Here is a 27,479-nt window from a genome sequence, read left to right on the forward strand (position 1 = left end):
ACACCCGTGCCGGTCTGTCAGGTTGGCACAGGCCTTGGGAGGGTACACCCACCCCGCGTGTGGTGCCAGAGGAGACCGGGCACCATGCACTCATAGGCCGGCATTGCTCTTGCGACTCTAACATATCGAGCATGGGGAAAGCAGACATAAAACAACCACGGCTGACATTCAAAACCAAGAAGAGCAGCGGCATACAGCAGGAAGATCCAGGCACAGCTAGAAGTGAATCCGTGTGTAGGTCATCACCCACACCAGATGATGACATGCAAACCTTACTTTTAGAGATGCACCAAAGCCTCACATCCCTTGCAGATAAAATGGACACCATGCACAACCGGCTGGACACCATTGTACACAAACTAGAGGGGCACGAAGAACGTATTAAAGAAACGGAGCGCCGCATCTCCCACACTGAAGACACCTAGGCCTTATGTAGGTGGCCTGGCATTTACCACTTCATAAATACCGAATCATACCGATTCGGTATTTATGAAGTGGTAAATGCTATGTAGGTATTCATTCGGTAAAAATTACCGATTCGTAGAAATTCGGTAATTACCGAATCGGTATTTACTGATTCGGTAATGAGGCATACCTTCCCATGGATTGAATCAATGGGAAGGTATGCCTCATTACCGAATCGGTAAATACCGATTCGGTAATGGGTGGATCACAATCAAGGGTGGCAGGGTGTCACATTGACACCCTGTTGCACCCCTGATTCCTGCATGTGTGCACATGTGGCACACATACATGCCCTAAGGGCATGTATGTCTGCCACATTGCACACTTCTAAGCGCTTGAAAATGCTTTTACAGAGCCATTCTTCATTTACCACCAACTATTAGTTGGTGGTAAATACCGACTCCACACGACACCCACACACTCCCCCTACATATCATTACAGGATTCGGTATTTACCGAATCGGTAAAATTACCGATTCGGTAATTTTACCGATTCGGTAAATTACTGAATCCTGTAATGTGCCCCCTACATTGCAAAAGCCTAAATACCGGTCGGTAACGGTATAATTACCGAAAATCGGCCGTTACCGACCGGTATTGGGCTACCTACATGAGGCCCCAAGTCTCATCTTCAGACCAATGTGGCGCAATTGGACAAACTGCTGAGGATCATCGAAGCGAGAAACGAAGATCTCGAAGCGCGAAGTAGACGGAATAATATGCGAGTCCTTGGCATTCCCAAGAGCACCAAAACTGGGAAGATGGAAGAGTACATAGAACGGTTACTGCGCAACACAATTGGTGCCGAATCCTTCTCATCTCAATGTATCGTCGAAAGGGCGCACAGATCCCTCGGACCCAGGCCTCCCCCGGGAAGAACACCCCGTCCCATCATCGTCCGGCTCCTTAATTACGGGGACCAAGACGTTGCCCTCAAGACAGCTCGGGAGAAACGCCAACTCAATTTCGAAGGGACTAGCTTCACTTTCTATCTGGACTTTACAGCAGCTGTCCAGGAGGAAAGGCACAAGTTCATGCCCGCCAAACAAAAATTAAGAGAGGCTCAAATCTATTATGCTCTTCTATACCCGTCACGCTTACGGGTTACGCACCAAGGCAAACAAACATTCTTTACAAAGCCGCACCAAGTAGAGGACTTTTTGAAGCTCCTCAAGTGCAACAACAACTCAACACTCCCTCCGACCTCATCACCCAGATCGAGATCTCCGGACACTGAGTAACTGGTACCAGCGCCAAGACACACTCACTCACTGAGGAACCTACGACAGCGTAGCGATACAGTGCCTCCTGAAATTAGAAGCAAGCACCCTCCGGAGCTGGTCACACGTCGCCGTAAACAAGATAAGTGATGCACTGGGACTATGGAACACTTAACACCGAGTGCCTTTGCCCTCTCTGAGTTTGACCACCCCATTGCTCTAGCTCTCAGAGGGCGGGGAGTGAACGTGCTTGCACCTAGGAGTTCCCCCCCCCGAGGGCGCTCCCCCTTTGTTCTGTACTGCGTAGTTGTACGCAACTTGTTCATGAAGTTACAAGGGTTGTTGGGGGGAAATACTACTGGCATGTTTTGGATGCTTCAGTGGGAGGGGGTGGGAAAAGGACCGTTCTTGAAGTTTTTTCACAGCAGACAAAACACACATGACAAACAGATGTATTGTTGTTGTTTTTTTCACCGGCTTCTTAGACACAACATAGCCACACTCTCGCCTATCATTACCTGCTGCAATTTATGGCTAACTTAACATCTTCCCAGAATCTACAGATCCTCCCATGGAATGTCAGGGGGTTAGGATACCCGAGGAAGCGCCGCCAAGTACTGGCATACTTAGACAGGCACCAGGTCCATATCGCGATGCTCCAAGAGACCCACGTCAGTCCCAAGCATAGGAACACCTTCGTGCACAAATGGGCTGACCACAGAATATTCTCTTCCTATTCCTCTTATTCCAGAGAGATGGCCATACTTATTAAAAAACGCACCCCCTTTGCTCTTGCTGGGTCTGAACAGGAGTCGGTCACCCTGGCATGTTGCTATGGTCCGAATGTCGATTCCCCGACTTTTTTACTACGCTCTGGGGAAAGATCATAGCGATAGGGTCTACTCACATAATATGGGGAGGGGATTTCAATGTTGCTCTCAATCCTGTCGTAGGCAGGTCCAACTCCTCGGCACACCACTACAACAAATCACATAAAGTCTTGAAATAAATAGTGACAGACAACGGATTATTAGATGCCTGTTGCCACCTTCACCTGCACACTTCTGAAGGCACACACTTTACTGCTCAATATGCATCTTGGGCCTGACTGGACTACTGCCTGCTTACACGTGGGCTGGGTCCGTTGATCACTGTTGTAACACACTTAGCAATAACTTATTCTGACCACATCCCTGTGAGAGTAGTACTCACACCCTGGGTTATGGCGTCCCACGCAGCATCTGGAGCCTACCCCCTTAACACTGTTAGATGCAGTATTTCAAGATGAGCTGGGGCAAGAAATCCAGGAGTTTTTACAGAAAAACAAAGGATCTGTAGACAGTGTGGAAACATTCTGGGAGGCCTTCAAGGTCACAATGCAGGGATTCTGTATTTCAAAGAGCTTAGAGGTTCTGTGGGACATACAAGAAAAACTGAAAAAGCTGGAAACTGAGCTCAAGACACTAGAGACTGGGCTCACTACAGATGCTGATGAACAGACACGACGCGAGTTCTGAGACAAATTCACAGAATACACTGACACTGCGAACCACGAGGCGAGATTCAGGGGTAAACATGGCCCGTGGATATGGCGAGGGCGAGCGCCCAGGGAAAACTCTGGCTGAAACGATACAAAGGCCCCGTTTTTCAAATTACGTCTTAGAGATAGCGGGTCCGGGGGGATGTACTTTACAGAGACACCACCGATATACTTCATACATTCTCCACACATTACTCCTCACTGTACACATCCAATAGACACGACAACCTCGAACTAGACAATTATCTGGAGGACGTGGCATTGGCATGGCTGGGCGATTCACAACGGGAGTTCCTCTGCGCCCCCTTTGAGCTTGGTGAGATACGGGAAGCCATAATACACATGAAATAAGGCAAGACCCCAGGCCTAGATGGGCTCCCCATTGAATTCTACAAAACATATATAGACCTATTAGTTCCCATCCTTCAAGAAGTGTACGAAGATGCTCTTGAAAATGGCATACTCCCCCCTTCCATGAGAGAGGTGTTCATCACTTCTCTACTCAAACCTGGGAAACCAGCACTCCACTGCGACTCCTATAGACCGTTATCTCTCATTAATTGCGATACTAAAATTTTGGCCAAAGTTATAGCCAACCGGCTAAATCTGCTTATGGAGAAGCTGGCTCTCCCCAATCAAGTGGGCTTTGTCCTGGGCGAGCACCTTCTTTTCAATCCTCCTTAATGTTGATCCAGACCTGCCACTAGCGGCGGTTTTCCGAGATGCCACTAAGGCGTTTGATTCAGTTGAGTAGGATTACTTGCAAGTAGTTTTACAACGGATGGGCTTTCCCCCACTATTTATCTCATGGATCAGGCTACTATATCGACTCCCAACAGCCAAAGTCCTACTCAGTGATCACCTATCTCCAGCATTCCCCATCACTAGGGGCACCCAGCAGGGGTGCCCACTCTCCCCTCTGCTCTTCGCCCTGGCGGTAGAGCCATTGGTGGCCAAACTACGACAACACCATCAGAAACAAAGCGCTGCGCTGTAACCTACACCAGATACTTATATCGCTCTATGCGGATGACATCACTCTTAATGTTCGAGACTCGCAGGAAAACATAAACCCACTTTTATGAGAATTTATTGTTTGTGGGACACTATCTTGGATTTAAATAAATTGGGGTAGGTAGCAAATATTCCCTCTCACTCCCGCGGCTCAGCCATTCTCCCTGGATTTCCCACTAGAATGGTGCCACTCAGATATGTGTTATCTAGAGATTCGCATCACCAAAGACAGGGAGGAATTAATGCGCCTCAACTATGGCAATGCCCTAGACCACATCACAGACAGTGTCACTCATTGGATATCCCTGCCCCTTTCCCTAGCAGGCCGTGCTTCGTTGATAAAAATGGTAGTCCTCCTACAGCTACTGTATCTATTCCTCAACATCCCGTATCACCCTGGGAGACACTTTTTTAAGGCGCTACGATCAGAAATGATCAGATTAGTATGGGGAGGCAAACAGCTGCAGCGGCAATGGAACATACTCAACAGGCCTTACTGACTGGGGGGTTTTGCCATCCCAAATTTCAAAATTTACTAGCACACTATGGTTATTATTGGTTTCATCCCCCCCACTACATGCCAAAGGTCGCTACAGAACAGTGGCTAGCTGACCCTGTACCTCTAGACGGCTCGGTATGCACTACCCCCCAACCGCGGGACAAGACACCAACCACAGTCACCAGCACGGTTTAGGCCTGGAATCGCATCTTGACTCTACTACAAAGAACTATGCTCTACGCACCTCTGCTCCCATTGTCATACCATCCCGCATGCAACTACTTCAGGAGATGGGATTTCTCAGGCTCTTAGAGCGGATCCTTATCAAAAAAGGGGTGACCTTTACCATAACGGGCAATTTCGGACACTAGAGCAAATATTCCATAAAGCCCAGCCATCCCACCTGGACGTATTCCTCTACATAAGGCTCCAACAGGGCCTGCGCTCCATTACCCCAGAGTTCCCCCAAGAGCCTCCCACATTGGCCCCTTTACAACTGATACTTCGGGCAACTTCCCCGGGTCACATGGTTTCTACACTATACCACACCATACATACGACGCAGGAGGTACCCCCTTGCCCCTCTCGCACGCACTGGAACTCAGAGCTAGGCTACGAGCTCACGGACGAACACTGGGCATATTACTGTTTACAAACAGAACAAATCTCCGCAAGCAGCAGACTGCGCATTACACATTTTAAAAGTTTGCACCGTTTATACTACACTCCAGTAAAAATGAACAGGTACAAGCTGAAAGACTGCTGCGATAGCTGTGGCACTTCGGGGGCAGATTTCCTCCATCTAGCCTGGGAATGTCCTGGAGTGTATGACTACTGGGGTCAGGTTTTCAATGCCTTAGACCAGATGACAATGTTATCACTAGAACACACTCCGCTGGTTGCATTATTAGGCTTCACCGCGTTCATTGCTAAGCCATATCGCTGATAAACCGCAACTGCCTTGTTAATGGCTAAACGCCGTGTTGCTGGTAGATCGGACAGGGGACGAGCGCCGAAATTCAAGGAGTGGCTTACCGACTTAATTTATTGCCAGGAACAATTGACTAACTTTGCAGAATTGCTCCCCCTGGCTTCATGGCCAAGAGACACTTGGGACCCTTTCAGAAATTACCTTCTCAAACACCCAGGGGATGCCCCGGACGCCGCCACAGCGGTATTGGAGCCATAGACATATCGTCGCACGTGAACAGTACTATACACATCCTGGACCACCATCTTACCCTCCTCCCCAACATGCAACGAAGCGTGATCTATAGGCCAGGCTATAGATTTGTGGCGCCGATGTTCAGAAAAGTAATGTAACTAGCCCTCATGACATATGTGTAGCTGTATAACCTGTTGTACTGCTTTATGAGAGAGGAAGGAAGTCAACAAAGATATTATGGAAATGGAGGACGTTTCTTCAAGCCATGAACTGCTCCCAAGAGGAAGGACCAACATCTGTATAATGGTGAAAATATGTGTGTTTCTGCATAAATTATACTGTAACTATATTATCTTATGGTACAAAAAAATCAATAAACACAGTTTAAAAAAAAATGGCCAAATCAAATGCTTGTCTCAGCTCTTCCCCTCTGCCCCTCAGTCTTCCTTCATCCATTTTACCTGGATTCAGAGATCTCTTTTAACCCTATTATTTTGTGTATGTGTGTATATATATATTTGTTTTTGTACATTATTGAGTAAGAAATGTGTATTACCTTGGGCACTATGCCTTCAGAGCAATAAGTAGTCTGTTTCCAATGTCTATGGTAAGACTGAAGCACTTGTCACTTTAAATAGATAGCTCCCACAATGCAGTGGTGTCATGTGATCAAGGCCTATCCAGGCCGAAACACGTTATGGCGGATTATCAACAATAAACAATTTGCAGCAGTGAATTGGGGTCTGTGTCCATCTTTTTCAACACAGGAAACGGAATGAGCATAAAATCCTGATATATATGTGTGTATATATATATATATATATATATATATATATATATATTCACTGAAAAAACCATAGGTTTCACACATGTTATAGTTAGCTGGACATTTTACTGATAAAAAACCAATGAAATTCCCCCGTTATAGTTACTGCAGGCAACTATAACTCACGCGACCGCAATCCTCTGCTGATGCTAATACTGTATTTAGACACTTATTTGCCCATGTCTTCTTCCATTAAATTTTAGCTTTACATATATTACAAATATTTTTTTTTCATAAAGACACATATGTCATCAGCAGAAGATTGCGGTCGCGTGAGTTATAGTTGCCTGCAGTAACTATAACGGGGGAATTTCATTGGTTTTTTATCAGTAAAATGTCCAGCTAACTATAACATGTGTGAAACCTATGGTTTTTTCAGTGAATTTGCAAGGTTTTTTAAATGCTAAGTTACTTTACGCCATTCGTGGCGTGCGCGCCCAGTTAACGCAGTTCGTTCCGTGCGCGCACGGTGCGCTTCGCGCACCTTGCGCGCACAGTGAGCACGCGGTGCGCTTCGCGCACCGCGCGCCCACTTTACGCAGTTAGTGCCGTGCACGCACAGTGGTCACGCGGTGCGCTGCGCGCACCGCGTGCCCACGTTAAGCGGGATGGGCCATGTACGCACGATGCGCTTCGCGCACCGTGCGCACATGGGGGACATATTTTGCGCATCTTTGTGAAATGTATTCTTTGTTAACTTCCTACCTATGATAAGCCATGCACAAATGGTGCCCTTCGGGCACCATTTGCACACGGGGTGGGGAGAATGTAGATAATTTTTTTTTTTTTTACTATTTTTTTTTTTGGGCTTGGGGGTGGTTTGGGGACCCCTGTATCAATGCTGGGTGGTTAGGATCTCATTAAACTGCCTCTTTACACATTTTTGGGGTTGGTTTTTGGTGCCCTACTCAGGAAGCGAGAGAGAAAATGGCGGCCGCCGCTTCCTGGTTTCGACCGATTCGAATGTTTACTAAGAACTAAGAGCCAATCAGAATCGCGCTCGCGCACGCCACCGTACGCGTACGGTAAGCTTACGGTAAGCGCACGGTAAGCGCACCGTAAGCTGCCACGGATATATATATTGATTTAAAGGCTATTTTCTCAGAATCTACTGAACAGATTTACACCAAACCTACAAAAGGCACTTCCTTGACCTGGGGACTACCTCTCTGCCAAATTTCATTAAATTCTGTTCAGCCGTTCGGGCTGTAGCCCTGTCTAAAGGTCCTATGGAAAAATGCATGGGAAAAACGCGTTTTGGGACCCCCCTTTTATCTCAGCCCCCGCTTGACGAATCCCCCCGAGACTTTTAGGGTAGGAGCGGAGCGTAGCGCCCCACCTATTTTGAAAAATTCGCGAGGATTCGTCGACCGGCGCCAAAGTTATTCAAAATAGAATGTTGCGGATTTCCTATGGAAACGTGGTCCTAACTATAACTACCTACTGGCGACCGCCAGTAGGTTATATATATATATATATATATATATATATATATATATATATATATTCACTGAAAAAACCATAGGTTTCAGGGGCATTATAGTTAGCTGGACATTTCCCTCATACAAAACCCTAGAAATTCCCCTGTTATAGTTAGTTCAGCTAACTATAACTCGCGCCCCCGCAATGCACTGCTGATCACATATTACATCACTCATGACATGGTCAGTGACATCACTAACCATGCTGCTCCCCGTGTGGAAAAGCAATCAGCTTTGGTATTTGGAAGAGAGAGCAGGTTTCCTGCTCTCTCTTCCAAATACCAAAGCAGTTTGCTATGGCAGGATGGGAGCCGCGAGGCTCCCACCCTGTCATAGCAAACAGCAGTGTCCTGGGGGTGGGCACCCCGGGACACTGCAGGAGCCGGCCTTGGGGGCTGGCGGTCCCCAGGGCCACGACAAGGCTCCAGGAGGGGGGCCACGCTGCCCCCCTCCCACTGAATTTTAAGCCCTGGGGGGTGGTGGTCCCCAGGGCTTGGGGGTCCGTAACGGACCCCCTATTTAAATATTTAGTGCCCTGGGGAGGTGGCGGTCCCCAGGGCGTGTGGGGTGGGCTCGAGCCCCCCCACACTGGTATATATTTTTATTTTTCAAAACAAGCCCCGGGGGGTGGCGGTCCCTGGGGCTGGGGGGCCCCTCTGGGCACCCCATTATGTTAAACACATTGCCCCCGGGACTTGGACCCCCCAGGGGCTAAATAAAAACGAAGCGCGGGAGTCCGCGCTTCGGTTTTTTTTTTCATTCGCGAGATGCGCGGACCCTACGCGCATCCCGCGATTTAAAAAAATAATAATATTTTTTTGGGGCCTTGGGGGTCCTTGTGGGACCCCCTGAGCAGGCCTAGGAGGTCAGGGTGTTTCTACCCTGCCCCCTTGTCGCGTTTTGCGTCTTTGTTTTTGTGCTTTCTTGTGCCTCGGTTCTACCGAGGCACAAGATGGCTGCCAACACTTCCTGATTCAGAGTGTTGGCAGCCAATTAGCATTCAGCTCGTGCTCGGGAGGGTGCGGGGAGGGTGCGGGGAGGATCCGCGGATCCTCCCCGGCCATAGATATATATGTACTTTTAACTCTAATTTTCTCAGGAACTACTGAACGGATTTACACCATTTAAGCAAAAGGCACGAGTCCGAACTGAGGACTACCTCTTTGCCAAATTTGGTGTCATTCCGTTCAGAGGTTCGGGCTGTAGCTGCGACAACAGATCCTATGGGAAATTGCATGGGGAAAACGTGTTTTGGGACCCCCCTTTTTTCTCGGCCCCCGCTTGACGGATCACTGCAAAACTTTCAGGGTAGGAGCTGAGCGGAGCTAGCCAAAAGTTTGGAAAATTTTGCGAGGATTCGTCAACCGGTGCCAGACTTATTGGGAATAGAATATTGCGGATTTGCTATGGAAAATAGGTCCTAACTATAACTACCTACTGGCGACTGCCAGTAGGTAATATATATATATATATATATATATATATATCTGTTTTACGAAGTACTTCCGTTAGCCACACACAGCGCAAGTAACATGCACTTGCCTCGCTACCTGTTCTAATGAAATGTTATTTGCTGCAGTGAGGGATTTCTTTTTTGTTTATGGTTCTAATGAGTATAAAATGTTCAAACAAAATGGCGCAAGTCAGATTGACAAAGGCTGTTGTACAGCTGAAACGGGTCTCTTCTTTGCTTTTTAGACCAAGGGTCCAGAGTCGCCCGATCCAGTAAAGCAGGTTAAAGTCTCCCTCGTCTTCAAGTGCAGGCTCTTCTGTGTTGGAGTGTAAGAGACAATACAAATATATATATTTTACAAGCCACTTCCAATAGCCGTACACAGAATGCACACTTACCACAAAAAGATGTAGTCTTGATCCGATTTATATCATAAAGTTTCTTTACTCAGATACCGAATAACCCAATGCGTTTCGGCATATACCAGGCCTTGCTCACAGGTGGGATAGGTTTGTTCCAGGCATATATTTAAAGTGAAGTCAATTTCAACAAAATAGAAGATGGACTTCCCATGCATACATTGAGCTGTAAATGAGTTGGGCATTTTAACAAGTTTTTACATTTAACTGAGATTGTATCTAAGACCACGTGTCCAAGGAAGTACACCAATATCAAGTCCTTGGCTTCTGTATGTGAAATACATCATGTTAGCAGAGTAAAAGCATAAATTTCCATATAAGGTACTTGGCTTCTGCATGTAAGTACATCATATTAGCAACACAAAGCATTCAAACAATTAAACATATATACATTAAATTCAATATCATTCACAGTGTCATGTACTGTAATGTTACAAAAATATTTATGAAACTGACAACTCATAAATGGTGAGCAAAGACACAACATTGACTGGATTAAACCCATGTAATTATATCACTCTAGCCCTAGTGGGCACATTCCACAACTCTCAAATAACTCATTTTGTGTTTCTGAATATTCAAACGGCCGCTGTTTATGTTCCAAAGTACCTCAATAAAACATATGCAATCTAGCAGGGGGGCTCCTCCGTTGGAGTAGAGGAGCGTCACCCCACTTAAAATACCCCCAAACCCAAGAGATGAAAAATAAAATGGTAATTCATTACCATTCTATTTTTCATCCCCGGTCCCGAACAAAGCATCAGGGCGGGCGGATCCTGCTGTGTGCCATCAGCAGGGAGGAGGGAGGGCTGTCTATGCAATGTTTAAAGTGCGCATACTTTTGGTAAGTGTGGGCCTCCACTGTGGAGTGCCGAGTAAGGCTGCTCCCTCCAATCAGGATACTGCTCTCATTACACAAGGATTGGTCAAGGGAGTTGCAGCATCCAGTTCCTAGAATAAGAGGTCCAGAGCAGAGGACTTTGTGTTCGTCTCCAGGTAAGTGTTAGTGTTTAAAAAAAATATATATATATATTTGCCCTTGCCCCCTCCCCGTAGATGCCAGCCGCCACTGCAATCTAGCCTCTGTGGGCATATCTTGAAAGTATCACAACTAAGTAATCTTTTTGTATAACATCTCTCCCAATAATACTTAATATCCTACAGGCATACACTTATCCATAAAATCTTAGTGCATAGGAAAGGTAGTGAAGAATAATGATAGAATAGAAGAATTCAATATATACATTGCTTTATGAGGAAAAGAAGAAATTAATAAATATCTATTATCAATCTGACAGTTAACATTTGTTCAGCCTCCTGCGAAAGAAGGGAAAAGAAATGTCCAGACCATGTTTGCTCATGCTGTACTCTCTCTCTCTCTCTCTCTATATATATATATATATATATATATATGGCACGCTGTATTTCTGAGTGATGAAATGCCCTGTGTGCATATAAAACAGACAAACAAAACAAGCCCATAAAATCACTGTACATTACGCATATCCTATAACACATCATTAGAGACAGCTAAGATTAAAAGAGACAGTGGAGAAAAAAGAGAAAATCAATTACTGCAAAACTGGGGGCCAGAAAATTACATAATTATCCACACTTTAGGAAAGAGACTGATGAATACCCAACCTACTGTGCCTAAGATCGTTCCCCTAAATCTGTAAACGTCTCATCGGAATTCAAGCCAGATGGAAACTTAGTGTCAAGTTACAATATGTATCTTGATTCAAGTTGTCGTATATGATCAATAGCATAGGAACAAAGCACAGTTCTGTTGATATCATTTTTCTATCAAAATGTTGTGCTACCATATATGTTTGTCTTTGTTTTGCATGGCTGTCATGTGTTCCAGCACCCTTTCTTTAATGGAGACATTGTGCTTTCCACATATGATTTTTCACATGGACACATCAATACATACACACAAAAATCCAGCATGCACAACATATGTTTGTCTGTATTCCTCTTTGTTTTGGTTATAGGGGAGAAAACTCTTTTGAAATTTGCACTGCATTTACATACCTTGCACCCTTCCTAAAAGTAATCCTAGGATGATCTTCAACTACATCCTCCAAAGTATTTTCCGTTTTCAGAATCTCCGAATGTCTGCTCAAAGTTTTCCGCAATTCCTGTGCTTACGTGTAGTGATGAATCTCATAGTTGGTGTGTTCACAGATTCAGGTCTAGCTTTAGAAACCAGCACTGTCTCTCTGCTAACGCCGTGTGCTTATTCCAAAGCACTTTTGAGGATAAATACATTGTATCCTCTTTCTTTAAAATGTACTATCATCACTTTACATTCTTTCTGAAAACTCACTTCTGAGCTACATCTTGGGTGGCTCTTCTGAGCATGTAAGAGAGTTTTGCCCACACCATATTTCTTATGTAACTTAGATGTTATTTTATTATCCTCAGCAATTATCCATATTGATATAAATATATTAATAATAGAAATATATATATATATATATATATATATATATATATACAAGCAAGCATATACATGAATGTTCGTGTGTGTGTAAATATATCTTCCTTGCCGCCCAAAAACCCAAACCAACTCTAAATCCTAAAATTGCCCTTGCCACCCAAAACCCCATACCCACCCTAAACCCTAAAGTTTCCTTTCTCGCCCAGAAACCCATGCCCACCCCAAACCCTAAAAATTCCCATGCCACCCAAAAACCCATACCAACCCTAAACCCTAAAAATGTCCTTGCCACCCAAAAAACCCAAATCCACCCAAAACCCTAAAATTACCCTTGCTATCCTAAACCCCATACTCACCCTAAACCCCACAAATTCCCTAGTCACCCATCCTAACTCTAAAAATGTCCTTGCCACCAAAAAACCCATACCCATCCTAAACCCAAAACAGTTCCTTGTAACGCAAAAACCCATACCAACCCTACACCCTAAAAACTTTCTTGCCACCCAAAACCTATACCCACCCTAAACCCTAAAAATTACTTTGCCACTCAAAAACCTATACCCACCCTAAACCCTAAAAAAAGCTATATATATATATATATTTAATGAAAAAACCAAAGGTTTCACACATGTTATAGTTAGCTGGACATTTCACTCGTAAAAAACCAATGAAATTCCCCCGTTATAGTTAGTTCAGCTAACTATAACTCGCGCGCCCGCAATGCACTGCTGATGACGTCACATATTACATCACTCATGACATGGTCAGTGACATCACTCATGACATCACTGATGACATCTCAAATGACATCACTGATGACATCACTGATGACATCATCCAGTGAATGTGTGTTTTTCTGACAATTAAGTATGTTTTATATATGTATATCTCAAGGTCGATGGAAGAATAAATGGGTATATAAGTGTCTAAAGGGATGATTTGTTTTTGAAAAATTGATTGTGTAACTGACTGATTAAGTGTATCATAGTGAATACATGGCTTAGTGAGTAATGTTTTAATATGTAAATATCTGTATCAGTCTCTCACTTTGTGTATAAGTGGCTGCATGGGTTGGAGAGTAGCTACATGGGTGTCTATATAGGTTATTAGTTGGTTTTATGAGTATCAGTCTGAGTGTCTGCATGGTTCAGTGGGGGTATTACGTAGTGTATAGGTGCATGAATGAGTGACTCACTCTTTGTATGTGTTGAAGACAGCATGTGCGCAGGACTCTATGGGTGGATGAGTGAGTGTATGGGTGTGTTAGTGAGTGAATGACTGTCTCAATAGTGTCTTTATGAGTAACTACATATGTTTTAAACTAGTATATGTGACGATTGGTGTATATAAGCGAGTATATGTGAGAGTGAGAGATTGAAAGAGTCCCTCTATGAATAAGTATGGGTTTCTATAAGTGATTGTTTAAAAGACTAAGTATGTGTAAGTTTCCGTAGAAGTAAGTGTGGTGGTGTGTGTATAACTGTATATGCAAGTAAATGTATGTTTGATTCTTTATTAGCATGAGTGACTATGTGTGTGAGTAACTCTGTGGATGAGTGGCATAGTGTAACAGGATGTATAGGTGTATGAGTACATATGATGAGTGAGTACATGTATGAGTGACTGTATAGGACTGTTGGTGAATGAGTGGATATGTATGTGGTTCTTAGAATTACTGAAGAGGTTGTTGTAACTGGTATTGGTATGTCCATTGTTTTGAAAATTTTTGTCTCTATTTTTGAATGTGTGTATCAAAGGTTATATTAGGGTGAGAGGAGGTCTGCCACTCTATCACATGGATGACATCATCAGTGATGTCATCAGTGATGTCATTTGAGATGTCATCAGTGATGTCATGAGTGATGTCACTGACCATGTCATGAGTGATGTAATATGTGACGTCATCAGCAGTGCATTGCAGGCGCGCGAGTTATAGTTAGCTGAACTAACTATAACGGGGGAATTTCATTGGTTTTTTACGAGTGAAATGTCCAGCTAACTATAACATGTGTGAAACCTTTGGTTTTTTCATTGAATTTCTAAGGTTTTTTAAATGCTAATTCCTAACTATAACGTGTGTGAAACCCATGGTTTTTTCAGTGAATTTGCAAGGTTTTTTAAATGCTAATTCTTTTTTTTTTTGCAATGTTTTTTTTTTTTTTGCAATGTTTTTTACATATTTTTATTTTAAATGTATATCCTCTTTAAAGACTATGTTTAAATTTTAAAAATTCTACAATTTATTTTTTATTTTTACCTTTTTTTTAAACTAAACAGGTAAGATTTAGTAGTATAACATAGTGAATCTTTTTTTTTTTTTTAGTATTTTTTTAACGTGCGCTGACCGTACGCGCACGTCTTGCTTTTATTACGTTAGATTTCTACGCTGTTTGCGTACAGTTATGCAATTTGCGTAGACGTGCGTCACGCGCTCGCGGCGCGTAACGCGTACGCTGCACGCGCATGTTTTGCGGAAGTGAAGGGGCGTGCCTGTTTTGCGCATGCGCGCGTGCGCGTGTCTTTTTTACGCGCATGCGTACTTTTACCGTAAGCGCTCCGTAAGCGTAACGTACGCGCACGTTGGGTCATGTGATCAAGAAACAACACTTTTGATTGGTTTAAACTACTTTCAGTTCTAGAACTCTCCTACACCACACCCATTCCCCTCATTTCTGCTTGTGATCCCTTTGGAGAAGGAGCTGAGTTGTCTTTGTGATACGATGGCAGAACAGCAGACCTCTTCAGAGAGTGAGGCTAGCAGCACTACCTTGAGGCAGAGAAGGAGGAAACAAAAGAGCTCTTTCATATGGGAGTATTTTTCTTTTCCAGAGGGCAAGAAAAAGGTAAATGCACCTTTAGTGACTTGTAAGCTTTGTGACCGTGTACTTTCAAGAGGGAATCCTAACAAGAAGTATTCCTTCGGGAATCACACTATGTTGAGACATCTTCATGATGTACACGGTAGGACATATGCTCGACATACTGGAGGAAACCCTTCAGTAAGTCAACCAAGCACATCCACAGCAGCTCAGCCTGGTCCATCATCTGCAGGGCCGAGTCCATCTTCGGCAGGTCAGCTGAGCCCTTCATCTGTGGGGGGAGCATCTCCTTTTTCTGGTCCTCTGGAAACCAACCATCGGTTTGCGAGTGTTACAATGCGGTGCGCCACTTGTTATGGTCTAATTTGTCATAGGGAGACCAGTGTTGCCCTAGTTAACAATAAAATAGACCAGTACATTTGTCCTACCGACTAATATTCCCATTCTTTCTTTCCTCTGTCCCTGTACGAACACAACGGCTCTTTTAAGAGCCAACCTTACCTTTCAACTTTTTTTTATATATTTTTTTTAACTTTTTTTTGATTTTTTTTTTTACCGTACGGTGCGCGTAATTTTTTTTTTTTTTTTTAAAAAACACTAAAAATCAATTATCACATTACAAGGTCCTTGAGAGACTACAATGAAAAACTGAAAATGTGATTGTGGAGAAGTGGAAAAAAGGGACCATGAAATTTCTGACTTACCATACCCACTCAAAAAATTATTTATTAATTAAAATATAATTTTAATTGCTATAAAAATGGTTCAAGTTTTCGAAAATTTTCTTTCTCAATCTGAAAAAAAAGAAAAAAGTATTAATATTTAATAAAACATTTTATAATACAGTACACATATTTACATATTTTCCAAAAACAATTTTTTGCCTTTTTTTTGCTGTTTTCAGAATATATTGCATTTCACTATAAATCGTGAAAGCAATTGCATTCATCACTTAACAGCGGGCAAAAAAAAATGACAATCTCAAAGATTTTTTTAAAAAAGCCCAGAATCTCTTCTCAGTTAAACATAACATTATCGAAATGCAAAATATTATTCATTAAAAATATCATCTAATAACAAAAACTATTTCTAAAAAATACCGTCTGACAATTTTCTTACAGAAGCATAATCTCAAAAAAAATATATCTCAAATAAATCCACAATACATCTAGTTTCCTTTCTTTTATGCCAAATGTTAATTTTTTAAATTATTTTTTGATTAAATTTCCAACAATAATCCAATAAAATTTCAAAATTTAAATTGTACAGATGTTACCGATTCTCTCTAAAATTTTGGTTTCTGAATGATTAATTAGAATTTAATTAAGTCCACAATACAATTGGATACCTTTCCTTTAGGCCAAATGGTAATTTTAAAAATCTTTTTTGATTAAATTTCCAACGGTAATCCAATAAAATACAAAAATTTAAATTGTACAGATGTTACCGATTCTCTGTAAAATGTTGTTTTCTGAAACATTAATTAAGAATTATATAAGTCCATAATACAATTGGTTACCTTTCCTTTAGGCCAAATGATAATTTTAAAAATCTTTAAATTTGAAAATTCCAATGGTAATCCAAAAAAATGGTAAAATTGTTTTGTACAGATCTTGCCAAGTCTCTCTAAAATTTAGGTTTCAGAAAGATTAGATAGGAATTTGCTAAATCAAAAGGCAAACGTTGCTTGAAAATCAATTGGGAATCATTACACAATGTCCAGCCTTTTTCACATTTAAGATAAACTGTGTAATGTCCAGAAGTAACAGTAGGTCCTTCATGGAAAATTATTGCAACTGTTACAAAAGTTTTTCCTGAAATTGATAATTGCTGTCCTGTAAACTTCTTTATTAAAGTATCCAATTTTGAACCATCAGCTCTACATCGTTGCATCATTAAAATTACATACTGTCCGTATTCCTTTAAAATTAACGTTGAAAACATGTCAGATTTACACTCACCGCATTGCATGCTATGATTAGCATCTTTAACTAATTTAGCAAAAGTGACTGTTTTACTCTCTGGCAATGTTAAATAAATAAACCTTTCAGAATCAACATTAGAGCCACATGTATTGAAACAGTTTTCACAACTATGTTCCCATTTATAAGACAGACCAAACAAATTTTCAATGTGTACACCTTCTTCTTCCAGTACCTGAAGAAAATACAACAAGAATTCCTGTGCGTCTTGCTGTACATTTTGAGAAAACTGTGTACATCCTGAACATACATCTAAAAGTTTTCTAATTTCAGTAGCACTTTCTATTTGAGTTTTATCATTACTCAGCTTTTGAAAAAGGAGACTCAACTCAGAACAGAATCTTTTTCTCTGATTTACTATTATCTGCTCTTGCAAACTTTCCAGATAAAATGCAACATTCAGCACTACATTAGCGTAGCAGTTGACACCAGAGCTATTTTCAAAATGACAACCTACAACCTCTTCAACATTTTCCTTTTTCTTTTTGCTTGCAATTTCTTCACTCCTCTTTTTTTTCCTCCTCTCTACATCCTCATTACAGATATTCTCAATTCTCCTTTTTCGAGAAACTACACGTTTCTCCAACACAGGATACTGACCTAAATGAGGAGCATAGGTTCTTCTTAATCTATTATACTCCTTTACACAGTTTGTATCAGCACTAACTTTTGAGTCCTCAAAGTCTATCATAAATAATCCAGATAATGTTTTCACTCGTGACAAAGCTACATAAGCCATACCTTCTTTGAACACAGATGAACCAATGTTTACAAATGCACAATCTACAGTCAATCCTTGAGACTTGTGAATAGTTACAGCATATGCTAGAGAAAACGGAAACTGTTTCCTTTGTACATATAAGTCTTTCACAAGCATAAAACGAACTGTACAACGACAAATGTCTATAACTTCTTCTATCTGATCAAATTTTATTTTTAAACATTCAATTCCATCTTTTTTCTGATAATTAATAAAACCCACAACTCTTCCCATAGCTCCATTAACTAAACCTTTTTCAACATCCAAATTCCTCCTTAAAAATACTCTACAGTTCATGCAAACATATAGATTTTTTTCTAATCCAGCAGTTTTGGAAATGTTCTTCTCTAGTGAATCCAATTTATTTTTCAGTTTACCTGTTAATGTGATAGTAATTCTTCCATCCTGAATTTTGTCCACTGCTTCCAATTTCCTGATATCTTCCTTTTCCAATTTCAAAAGCTCCTCATTGAATATTAAGCATTCACGTAGAGTTGGCATTAAGCAGATGACACTTTTCTTTTCTGCAATGTTCTTGTATATCTTCTCTGCAACTATTTCTTCCTTAGGAAATAAATTATGTAGCAACCGACTCTGTAATGCTTTTGTGCCAGCTTCAGTGAGTAGTCCAATTCTGATATCTTTCAGAATACTTCCATATTCTTCATCGTTTGCTTGTCTCATATTAGTAGTAAGTTCCTTGTACTCAAAGAAGGACCAAATATTTGCATTACCAATGCTTCCCAATGACTTCTTTGTATCTTCATGTGTCACAGTATTAAACACTGGTTGTCCTTTAACTGGAGTAAGCTGTAGAAGATCCCCCAAAACTATGACATGTTTTCCACCAAATAACACGTCATAGTCTGTCCTTAGAGTTTGCTGCATTCTTAAATGCACAAAGGCAAGCATTAAGTTTGATACCATGCTCACCTCATCAATAATGAGAACTTGCATCTTCTTCAATACTCTTGAAACTTCCAAGCATGCTTCTCCAGTTAGCTTGTGGTATTGTATTTTGTTCTCATGCTCCACTGGTAACATTAGCAAACAATGTAAGGTGATTCCTTTTATGTTATATGCTGCTAACCCAGTTGGTTATATAAACAACAGGGGATTGATTCATTTAAGGTAAACAGAGGTTGGAATCCAAAAACTAATAACAACACATAATACCTCTGTCACCATAAATCAAGGGGTCGATTTCTTAAAGTGGATTTTTATTTTCCACCTTGTACATGTAATATTCATGGGCTAAGTTTTATCTTTTTCCTCAAGGTCTGTTCAGTGCTGTACAACTTTAAATCAGATTACAAAAAACATTTAGAAACACTTAACAATAAAAACCAAATCGACAATTGGACAATCATGTGCAACAACAATATTTACATGGAAAGACAAAGACAGTTCTAAGTGGTACTTTTTGAATAACGGAATGTGAAATAATCAACAAGCAAAGGGATTCCTACACATTTCATATAAGATACCGGGGACCTATTCTTTTAGTCCTCGCAGACTAACAGTATTTTTTGAGTGCCAATAGGAGGAAGCCTCCAGACAGTAGGGAACAGGTTTATGACACTGTACTTGGGTGTCGGGCAAATGTTTTTTAAGGACTTGACGTCAATCTTGTTCCTTGGAGTTCTTAATACGGCTTGCCTCCTTTAGAAACCAACTGTGGCACTTGTTGTGGAAGGTCTTCATCAGGGTAAACACATGTGTGTGCAAAGGACTGGGTGTATCTAACGGAGAGAAATGAAATGGCCGTCTTATTGTTGTGGAGACAGAGATGAGCTTTGTATTAGCTGATTACACGTGTATTGATGGGTTAGAAAGCATGGTTATCCGTACATACCGTTTGGGAAGTCCTATAGGAGTCCGGTGATTGGGTTTCTTGCGACTCCAAGGGTAGACGCTGTTTGGATGCAGCGAAAAAAAGGGGGGAAGGGAAGGGGGAGGGGGGGGCCTCCAAGCAATGGAGGTCGAGCACCCCAGTACCTGCGGGGAAAAGGGTGTATTTCTTAGGATATTGATTGAACGTGTGAGATGGCAGAGTGTGCTCAAGAGAATTTCAAACTTACGGTGATGTGAAACTGGTGTGTCTTCAACCGGTCCATGCTTCGCGAGTGGGGGCACGTGACTATACTGTGATGTATAGCGTTAATGCTGCATTATTTCATGGGTGAGGCCGGTGATAAAAAATGGTGTTTAATTGACACGAATGTGCTCTCACGTGGCGAGGGACCAGGGGGGCGAAAGAATGCGTGGTCTGAATCGCATCACCCACACCTCATGATCTGAGAGGAGGTTACTCGCAGACACGGAGCTCTTACCCCGGTGCTCGGAGTGCGCGTGCTACGTCAGAAACTTAACGCTCGATTTGGTGACTGCTACAGTTCCGCTGTGTGTGACTGGTAGGCGGGGCGATAGTTGTGCAAGATATGCGTTTGTTTTGCCGAGGAAAAAGCTCGCGGTTTATTGGGGCGTCTTATCGATCTACCTCTGGTAACTGGTGCAGGGGGAGGGAGACACCCATGCAACGTGGGGGGCGGGTGCCTAGTAGGTTGGCCCGGTGGCGGATGTCTTACCAGCTTGTGCCGGGGTCAGGAGTTCTCCTTGGCTCCTACGAATCGGAGGCCTGAGAGTTGTGGAGCAGAGTTTCACTTTCTCGCTAGCGTGGCAGTACAGCATGCAGCTCGGGGGCAGTCAGTCATCCCTCCAGAGTGTGGAGGAGTCTCCTGGCGCATGGAATTTAAAGGGGGTGTGTGCCGCGATGTTCCGGAAGTAGAATGTTAGTTCCGGGTCACACGTGGGTGGACTCGGACGGGGGCGTGTCTGTGTACAATCAATGGCGTACTCGTAGTGGAGCTGCCTACGCGTCGAAGCAACATGGTCGCGCCACGAAGAAAGTATAGTTGAAGGGCATTGCAGAATGTATAATGTGCCCTGCATGGATGATTTAAAAACCGACTCGGAGCGCCGTTGAGAGGGTCTGATTATTCCAGTGTTCCCCACTTGCAGATGTGACCTGGTTGGTAATGCTCCTGCTGCTAAGGTGAGTGCCCACCTAATGAATCGTGATCTGTGTTAGGATAGTCAAGACCTTGTGTTCTGTGAGCACAATTAAGGTATGCACACGCTGACAGTGCCAGGGACCCAATTGATGTTTGCACCAGCTGGCAGTGCCAGTGACACAAAAAATACAAGGTGCTATCAAATATTTATCGACATACGGGATCATCGCTTTATTATGGTGGGGATTATACAGAGGAAAGGCGTCTTAGTGTAAGAAGAGTGTGAATGAATCTGTATAGGTGTGTATCGGACAGTTTTTTCAATGGTATGTCGTCCTAATGTGAGGTGGCAGAGTATAGATGCCTGTACGGATGTGTACTGGGGAGGGGAGAAAGAGAAATTCAGAAGAGACAAATTCAAGACCAGTGTTGTAGTTCACTGGTTTCATTCAAGCCATTTTCGATTGTGTTCAAATACATGATGGTCTTTGCCTCAAACTTAGAAAGGAGACTATCAACATTAGCTCCATATACCCGCTTTAGAACAGTCCATTTGATATCTTTGTGGCTATGTTGGTATTCAATGCAATGTGTTACCATTGGTGCAGTTAGGATCTTGCACTTAATTCTGGAACGGTGTTGAGTCATTCTTGTTTTTATGGCTTGGGTTGTTTTGCCAATGTATGCCAGTGGGCAGGGGCACAAGGCGCAGTAGATCACGTTGTGGGTGTTACAGTTCGTGAATGGTTCGTGTTTTATGAATTTGTTCCCATATACAAGAAGGTCGCCTTCTATGGTACTTTGGCAAGATGTGCAATTACCACACTTTCGGTGACCTTTGATCGGTGGTAGAGATAGCAAAGTTCGAATTGGATTTGTGTCACATTTTTTTGACGTGTTGGCATGTACAAGTTTGTCCTTGAGGCTTCTGTTCTTCTTCAGTGCAAAGATTGGAGGGTTTCTTAATGGTTCTATCGATTTGACAGTTGTCCAATTTTTTCGGACTATTTTTTTCATTGCATTTGTGCGTCCTGAAAACGTTGTGACGCAGACCAGGGGTTTGTTGTTATCTCGTTCTTTCGATACCAGAAGGGTTTCCCTGGGAATGTACCACGCCCTCTTCATAGCCCTCTTCAACAATTTCTTTGGGTACTGTCTCTCAATCAGTTGTGTCATCAGTGTATTAGCGTTGTCAAAGTAGTCTTCTTTCTTCATGCAGTTACGTTTAATACGTAAAAACTGGCTGAAAGGCAGATTTTCACGTAAATTTCTCTGATGAAAACTGGAGAAGTGCAATGTGGTGTTTTTGTCGGTTTTCTTCTTGTATAGGGTTGTGTATAGTTGACCAGCCTCGTGTCGTATCAATAGATCCAAGAAGTTCATCTCCTCTTTATTGTGGTTAACCGTAAACTGGATGTCTTTATTTCTATTGTTGATCCAGGTGACGAATTCCAAAAGTTGATCTAGTGCTCCTCGCCACAGCATAAAGACATCATCAATATAACGGTACCACATTTTAATGTGGCCGTCATATGGGTTGTTGTTATAGACCCATCTGTCTTCGAACAGAGCCATAAACATTATGGCCATTTCAGGCGCGAAGGGACAACCCATTGCGGCTCCTTTGATTTGCAGGAATTGGATTCCATTGAAGTTGAAAAAGTTATATTTTAGACAAATTTCCGCCAGCTGTCGGATGAAAGAGGTAGGGACATTGTGTGGGCGTTCACGTTTGTCTAGGAAGAACTCAATAGCTTCTAGTCCTTGTTCCTGTGGGATGTTGGTATACAGACTAACGATATCCAATGTGACTAGATGTTCCTCTTGTACATCAAAGGGATGACCTTCCAATAGATTGATGGCTTGCGTCGTGTCCTTAATATAGCTCATTGTGTCTTTCACCAAGGGTTTTAGAAAAGTGTCTACATACTTAGCTGGTCTTTCGAGTATGGAATTAACTCCTGAAATTATTGGTCTTCCGGGAGGGTTTTCGATGTCTTTGTGAACTTTTGGGAGGACATAAAGAAGAGGTGTTCTCGGATTATCATTAATCAGGTATAGTGCTTCTTTTTTTGATAGCCAGCCCTCATCTTCTCCAATATTAACCAGGGAAATGAGTTTTTGTTTGATTAGATTCACAAAATCCTCATCCGAACGTTTGTAGTGTTCCTCTTGGTTTAATTGGCGTTCTACTTCCGTTTCATATTTTTCTCGGGGAAGAATGACAATGGCCCCGCCCTTGTCCGCAGGCTTGATAATGATTTCTTCATTTTTCATGAGTGTATCCAAGGCTGTTTTTTCATTTTTCGATAGGTTCCATTTAGTGTAGATCTTCTTTTGGTCTAAATCACTCAGATCTCTCATGACGTTTTTTTCAAAAGTGAGTTGCTCCACAGGCATCAATTCAGCCGCAGGAAAAAACGTTGAGGGATTTTTAAGTCCCGAGTAGTTGATGGTGGTTTCTTCTTCTTTATTGAGAAAGAAGATTTTCAAACGCATTTTCCGGAATAGTTGTAGTATCTCCAACTTCATTTGGCCGATATCAGGTCTTACCGTGGGTATGAATGATAGGCCTTTCTGGAGTAATGTTGTTTCATCTTGTGACAGGGGGTAAGTTGATAGGTTGAAGATGGGATTCTTTTTTTCTACCATCTGTACACTCTCCTCCGTGTTGTAATCTCTCCTTGATATTGTTGGGGTGGTGGAACTCGGTTGTACCATTGTGTGGATCTTGTTCTTCCGGTTGGGCGTCTCTGGCCTCTCCCTAAAAAAGGTCTCGGTTGGAATTGTTAAGTGTTTCTAAATGTTTGTTGTAATCTGATTTAAAGTTGTACAGCACTGAACAGACCTTGAGGAAAAAGATAAAACTTAGCCCATGAATATTACATGTACAAGGTGGAAAATAAAAATCCACTTTAAGAAATCGACCCCTTGATTTATGGTGACAGAGGTATTATGTGTTGTTATTAGCTAACCCAGTTGGAGCAGTAACCACACAAGACAAAGTAGAATCCGTTTTTTGCTGTAGGTAGCTTCTGATGACTTTTATTAGGAAACTTTTTCCAGTTCCAGCTTGTCCGCTTACATACATCCTGATTGGATGAAATGATGTGCATGAGCACTCTTTTTTTTCATGTAGTAATCCGTGATCAATTTTGTTTCTGATTTCTTCATAAATTTGTTGCTGCTCTTCATTCAGTTGTCTTTCCAAATTTGGTAAGTCTATAAATTCTTCTTGAGCTTGATTCATAGCCGTTTCCACTTCATTCATGGCTATTGCAGCTTCATTTTCAACGATTGGTTGTCCTAGGGGATCTTGACTGAGTGTTCCTGAACTTTGGCTGTCTTGAGAACTGTCTCTAGCTACTTCAGCTGCAATTGTAGTTTCCTGTTCAATTTCTTCATTTAACATTTCCACATAAGTTGTGAATGTACTGCATTGTATGCTGTCTTTGCAAGCATTAAATGAATCTTCATAGCTTTGAAATTCTCCCAGTAGTTCATCCTCTGTACGCCATGGTTTAAATAGCTGTAAAAGAGCCAAGTAGTAAAATTCCTTTTTGTCAGTAGTGTCACAACTCAGCTTCCTGTGATTTATCAAACTTCCTTTTGTTTGCTTCACCAAACATCCTTCCTCACCAATGACTTTATATTTTCCATTGTTGATGTCTTCTGCAGCTTTCCGTGAATAAATGTAGTTCCGCAGCACTTCATAGAGACACATGTTCTCCAGATGATGACTTCTCTTGGGATAATATGTGTCCAACATGTTTGATTTCAAAATATCTGTACTTTCTGGGTCATTCTCGGCCAAATATTCAATTTCTCCAACAGATTTCAGTACCCGATTTCTCATTGCTGCAAGGCCTAAACTTGCCCAAATTATTCTTCTTGATTTCGAGTAGAGACTTGCAGAAGATAACCTATCTGAACATTCGTAGGATCCAATTTCTCGATGCGATAACATCTTTAAACTGAAACTGTACAGCTTCTTACTGACAGTCTTCTCGTGAGAAATCTCTTCCCACATTTCCTTCAATTCAGTTTTTTCTGATTTAGTAATGTAAGACGTTACATATCGAGCAACAGCAATGGAATTGTCAGCTACATACTGTATATCCATGTTAGCATTCCACATGGATAAAATGACTGGGTTGTAGTCATTTATATTTTTTGATTCTTCTTTTCTTTTAAGGTTGTAGGTATTCTTAGGTGATTTTCTTGTGATAGTATGTCTCACAGATGACATAAAACTGTTTACTCTTCCATTTGAAAGAACAGGTCTAGGAAATCCAAATCGACATTTAATGTAGTATTTATCTTTGCTCTTGTATTTCCGGCGACAGTATTTTCCACACCGATGACTTTGGAAACGTAAAACTAGCTCCTTTAGCTTTTTCTCTTCTGTGCTTTTTGGTATAGCACATGTTGCATATTCTTCAATGAAAGATAACACTGCTTCATCAGTATCTGTTCCAAACTTTGGGGCATCCTTGATCCACAACAGCATATGAATATGAGGAGCACCTCTTGCCTGGTACTCTTTTCTCCAAAAGAAATCCTCTACTTCTCCAAGAGGTGGATTTTTTTTATTGCAGATGAAGGACATCATAGCCTCAAATCTATGATTGAAATATCTGCAAACATTAACCGGATCCAATGAGCACAGTTCTCCTGCTGTCTTGTATTCGATGTTTTTAATGTTTGAATTTGCCTCTCGTAGAAAATCCAGTAAATCATCCCAAGCGTACTCAGCACAGCTTAGGGTAAGGAACCATGTTGGTGTTCCTAAATTTCGTAACATGCATTTTAATTCACCATGGCGTCGGTACCAATATTCATTTGTCCTACGCTGACAAGCCATCAGATTGATGAGTTGTGTTTCCAAATGATCATCTCGGTGCTGCCTTTTCTCCATAAAATCCTTAGCAGACACATTTTGTAAATGTACTCCACTTTTTAAAATGTGATTTACTGCATATGATAATGCAGACAAGTCGCTTTCAAATAAAAGATGGAATAAATAAGGAATACTTTGTCGAAATCTTGGATCTTCTGCATATAGTCTTGTAGTCCGATACTCAGAAGCTGGAATCTGTTCTGGACGTTCATCGTATCGTCCTCCTTTTCCTGTAGGAAACAGCTGGGGAAAACTTCGAGCTTCCAAGCTCTCCTCCCATACACTCACGGGAGTTCCTTTTGCTTTCCTCATCTGAAACAGATCAATATTGTCTCCCATAACTTCTTTTGAATGAAGAGGATGTATGCTAAAATGTTCATAAATTTCTTCTTCCTTTGACTTGTCCACTTTTTCAATTTGTCCAGTTGGTGTTTCTGTGTCTTCTTGTAAATCTTCTTCTTCTTCTTCTATATAAATTGATTCATACCATTTGTTATTCCTTTTCAAATACAAATTTGCTCTTTGAACTTTCCGTACATCTACCAGCTCCTGCCAAATCTTTTTATTCTTTGTAGGTACACCATTAACCAGAATAACTAATGGTTCAGTTTCCAAAGTATCTGCATCAATAGTTTCCATAATTTTTTTCAAATCCAAGGGCAAATACACCACTCTACCTTTTAAACCTCTCAGTAAATCAGAAGGAGGTAATTTACCAGTTTTGGGCTCCATACGTACTATGGTCTGGAACGGATGAACACATTGAATAAGTATAGACTCATATGTATTTAATTCAGAAAGTTCGGCAGGAATAACATCCAATTCTAAATTATTATGTACAGCTCAGGTCGGCATTCTATTTTCTTCTAACTTGTTGTAACAGTATTTACAAATACGCTGATCTTCACCCAATTGAAAACAATTTTCAAGAAATATATATGTGGCAAAATCCTTCCACTTATAATTATCTTCATTTTCACTTTTTCTGTAGAGATCAACATTCCTGGTTTGTTTTCTATAATGAGTTCTGCGGCAACAAATACAAGTAATATTTGGTCTTTCATTAGAGATTATTGCAAATTTTGTTATGTGATCATTAAATGTCTTACTTACAGAGGGTTCTACATTCTCTTCCACTTCTTCCTCATTTACTGTGTCCTTTTCTGCACTTTCTTGTTCTGGACCAAAGTAACAAAACTGAATTTCATCAATAACCTTCTCTACATCTGATACCGTTCCACGGAACAGAGCCCTATTCAATTCATTTAACTTTATTGCTGGACTTTTAGCAAAATACAACCGTCTCACAAACTTTCTCATTTCAGTATGATGAACAGCCAGCATCCTAAAATGATGAAAAACACTTTTACACACTTTTCTAGATAGACAAGCCAGAGAATGACCCTGCAAACCAGTATTCTCTCTCACTCTGCATGGATCTAGACTTTGAAGCACCTTAATCTTCTGTTTTACACT

At 41.6% G+C, this 27,479-nt stretch overlaps 1 pseudogene across 1 annotated transcript in view; it reads left to right on the forward strand.

Moving 5' to 3' along the window:
* The window catches only part of LOC146799983 (uncharacterized), a 390,259-nt pseudogene that overhangs the window by 98,252 nt on the left and 264,528 nt on the right, over window positions 1-27,479 (forward strand). Inside the window, exon 5 of the transcript XR_014968028.1 lies at window positions 9,909-9,991. The product of XR_014968028.1 is annotated as an uncharacterized LOC146799983 (transcript). The remainder of the gene's footprint in view (window positions 1-9,908; window positions 9,992-27,479) is intronic.

The sequence above is a fragment of the Triturus cristatus genome, chromosome 8 (genome assembly GCF_964204655.1).
Source record: "Triturus cristatus chromosome 8, aTriCri1.1, whole genome shotgun sequence".
Taxonomy (NCBI): domain Eukaryota; kingdom Metazoa; phylum Chordata; class Amphibia; order Caudata; family Salamandridae; genus Triturus; species Triturus cristatus.